Source organism: Oryctolagus cuniculus, chromosome 19 (assembly GCF_051225735.1).
Source record: "Oryctolagus cuniculus isolate XC-2025 breed Fujian yellow rabbit chromosome 19, ASM5122573v1, whole genome shotgun sequence".
NCBI lineage: Eukaryota > Metazoa > Chordata > Mammalia > Lagomorpha > Leporidae > Oryctolagus > Oryctolagus cuniculus.
In genome coordinates this window covers 31,911,632-31,915,688 of record NC_142885.1, presented here as the reverse complement: position 1 = coordinate 31,915,688, position 4,057 = coordinate 31,911,632, and the positions used below count along the sequence as shown (strand labels likewise).

Below are 4,057 nucleotides of genomic sequence, written 5' to 3'. Positions count from 1 at the left end.
ACTAGGCTAATCCTCCGCCTTGCGGCGCCGGCACACCAGGTTCTAGTCCCGGTCGGGGTGTTGGATTCTGTCCCGGTTGCCCCTCTTCCAGGCCAGCTCTCTGATGTGGCCCGGGAGTGCAGTGGAGGATGGCACAAGTGCTTGGGCCCTGCACCCCATGGGAGACCAGGAGAAGTACCTGGCTCCTGCCATCGGATCAGTGCGTTGCACCGGCGGCAGCGCTGGCCACGGTGGCCATTGGAGGGTGAACCAATCGCAAAGGAAGAACTTTCTCTCTGTCTCTCTCTCTCACTGTCCACTCTGCCTGTCAAAAAAAAAAAAAAGAAGAAGAAGAAGAAGATTGATTGCAACACTAACCCAAAGGTAGTTGACTTCATTATAGCTTAAAATTGTAGCACTTTGGGCTTCAGATTATTCCACTTCTTCCTCAGTTCAGATCTGGTGCTATCAGAAGCAAAGATGTAGTTGATGGATTCATACGATAAATCCCACACCTGAGACTGGGTCAAATTAAATGTTTCAGCTTCCAGCCAGTACTCTTGAGAAAGGTATGTTGCAAAAACACCTTTATCATCAGTACAGGTCACAGAAGGATGTGCAATGCTGTACCAGAATCCGAAATGATGCTGGTCATAAGATGGAACTGTCTGACTTTTGATGTTTGAGGTCAAACACAGTTGCAGAGTTATCCGATGTTGCCTCACAAAGTCCACCAGATCCAGGGATCCTCCCTCAGAAGAGTTGAGGAAAGTTCCATGCCCAATTCTGTCAGGAAGTAGGTCCAGGAACATTTGGGTTTCTTTTCCTTGGTTTGGGATCTCTGAAAGATGCAACGCCAACTTCAGACCTGCATTTTTAGCTTCTAAAAGAGGTTCCAAGAAGTCTTCTGCTCGTCCTATAGTAGGGTCTCCACTAAGGTCAAGGCCAAGAGCTACATCCTCAGCAGAAAGGAAGAACTCCTCCGCAAGTTTAACAGTCTCCTTGGCAACTGAAGGGCCGCCTCTTCTGCCGATTGCTATCAAATACCTAACATTGATGTCTAAGTTTTCTTGTTTGGACTGTTTTATACCCTCAAGTATAGATTCCACATAACTCTTTTTAGTCATTCCAATAGCATTTTCTCTTCTGGGAGTGCTCCTTAGTTCCAGGTATGTGACACCATCATCCGAAAATTCTTTAATGACATCTTTTGTGATCATTAGAATATCTTCAGGACTAGTAGTAAGCTGATGAATTATCTGAAACATCTGGAAACATTCTTCAAGAGTTCTTTTCTTTCCTTTATCAATCATAGTCATCTCATCGTGGATTTTAAAGTCTGGCTTCTTGGCTATTAACTTCTTCATGGTATTAGAACTAATGGATCCATTCAAGTGGGCATGAAGTTCCACTTTTGGTAGTTCCAAGTAAAAGTCTGTCTTCCATGACTGTTGCTGTTCCTCCACCTCCACCATGATTGCAGTAGGGAAAAAATGGTTCTACTCCACTCTTACTCTTGGTGTGCAAAATACAGTGTATTTCAATCAGTAAATTCTGTGGTCCTGAATTTTCTTCAGATTATTTCACTTCCACATATTTTGATGAGATGAGCTCACTAGGTAGGTCTGGGCTCAGCTTCACCTGGAGATTTCGCAACTATGAGGCTCTAAACATGTTTTCTCTTCAGACTGAAAAGCTGGTACAGAAAAATGACAAGCGGTGCTCCCCTAACACACATGTCACAGGGGTAGCAGGCTGTCTTCCCGGCAGAACCAAAAAAATGTCAATTGCCCTCATATTTTAGCACAAGCTACCCCTTCCTGAGCTCATTGGCACCACCGGATCAAGTATTTTGATTCATACCACCTATATAAGAGATCTGGATTGGGTTCCTGACTTCTGGTTTCAACAGGTTCATTCCCAGTTCTTTTGCACAAATGGGAAATGAACTAGTGTAAGAGAGTTCTGCTTCTGTCTTCTCTCTACATGGCTCCGTCTCTCCATTTGCCTCTCAGATAATAAAGAGCAAGGAAGACAACAAATTTGCCTCACTTAAATTGCATGCATTCTTACAAAATTTCCATTAAGAATGTATACTTAAATATAGACAAAGATGCTTAGTGTTTCAAAGGAATCCATTTGGAAACAGTACTTAGAAATTCAATATAGGGGCAGAGCCAAGATGGCAGAATAGGGAGGGCGTGCAACAATAGTCCGGGAAAATTTAGTTTAATAAAAGTGGAGTTACGGTAGCCTCAGAAAAAGGATCAGGAAAAAATTGCAGAGGAAACTCTTCCAGATCTAGTGGCTGTGACTCGGAGGACCTACTGGGAGAACAAGGTCGCCCACCACGCAGAAACCAAGCCGTGGGAGCCGCAGGGTCTGCGTGCCAGTGCAGGAAGGGGAGTGGATGTCACACAGACACCAGCGGCGAGAGTTGGGATACCCAGGGCTCCGAGTCCACACATTGGCGTTGGAAGGGGAGGTGAGCTCAGTAACCCAAGACATTGGCGGGGAAACGGCGCTCAGAATCTAGAGGGGAGTGGGAAAGTTCACCAGTCTGACTACAGGAGAGAAGGAAAAAAGGTGGGGGGGTACTGTTAGGGATGAGTTTCTCTCTCCACCAACCTTGCAAAGGTGAGCAAGAGACAAACAGCAGGCCCCCATTCTGGATTTACATAACAACAGGGGAGAGCTAAGGAACTGAGTTACTACAATTCAGTAGCCTAGGCAACCCAGTGGGAGTCCAGAGGAGAAACAGAGCCTGCACAGACTCTTTGGGTAGAAGCCAGAGGCCAGAAGCTAAATACCATAAATTCTGCACAGCCGTACGGTGCAGTATTACTTACCTCCTGAATAAATAAAATAAATAAATAAAGAGAGAGAGAGAGAGAGAGAGAGAGAGAGAGATTTACCACACATAACCTGAGGGTGTCACCTTTGCACACCTGCAACCCGGAAGAACCAAGCAGAGCTCTCAGGCCACACCCATCTCAAGCCTCCAAGGCTCCTCCAACAGCAGGCAGTCCACTTAACACAGACATAGTATAAAATTTAAAAAAAATAAAAAAAACGCACAGTGACGAAAGAAGAATTAACTATGCCAAGCAACAAACACAAATATCGAGGGAACAAGATCAACGAAGACACTATGATGTCTCCAAATAAACAAAACACCCCAAGCCAAGATTATGAAGATGATGAGATAGAAGAAATGCAAGATACGGATTTCAAAAAATTTATGATAACATTTATAAGTTTTCAAAAGCAAATCCTTGAAATACAGAAATCCTTATTGGACAGGATTGAAAATCTCTCTAGTGAAAATGAAATTTTAAGGAAGAATCAAAATGAAACACAGAAACTAGTAGAACAGGAAAGTGTGATAGTGAAGAGAAATCAAAATGAAAAGAAGACCTCAATAGATCAAATGACAAACACATTAGAGAGCCTTAAAAACAGAATGGGTGAAGCAGAAGAGAGAATATCGGACTTAGAAGACAGAGCACAGGAAAACATACAGTCAAACCAAAGAAAAGAAGAGGAAATTAGAAATCTAAAAAAAAAATTGTTGGGAATCTACAGGATACTATTAAAAAAACCAACATTCGAGTTCTAGGAGTTCCTGAAGGCATGGAGAGGGAGAAAGGATAAGAACACCTTTTTAGTGAGATACTAGCAGAGAACTTTCCAGGTTTGGAGAAGGACAGAGACATCCTAGTACAGGAAGCTCATAGAACCCCCAATAAACATGACCAAAAGAGATCCTCACCACGACACGTGGTAATTAAACTTACCACAGTGAAACATAAAGAAAAGATCCTAAAATGTGCAAGAGAGAAACGTCAGATTACTCTCAGAGGATCTCCTATTAGACTTACAGCAGACTTCTCATCAGAAACACTACAGGCTAGGAGGGAATGGCGAGACATAGCACAGGTGCTAAGAGAGAAAAATTGCCAGCCCAGAATATTATATCCTGCTAAGCCCTCATTTGTGAATGAAGGTGAAATAAAGACCTTTCATAGCAAACAGAAATTGAAAGACTTTGTGGCCACTCGTCCATCCCTGCAAAAGA

At 43.2% G+C, this 4,057-nt stretch overlaps 1 pseudogene; it reads right to left on the bottom strand.

Annotated features, from left to right (window-relative positions):
* Positions 1–345: 345 nt before the first annotated feature.
* Positions 346–1,747, bottom strand: LOC149120464 (N6-Methyl-AMP deaminase pseudogene; annotated as a pseudogene).
* Between the last annotated feature and the right edge of the window lie 2,310 nt (positions 1,748–4,057).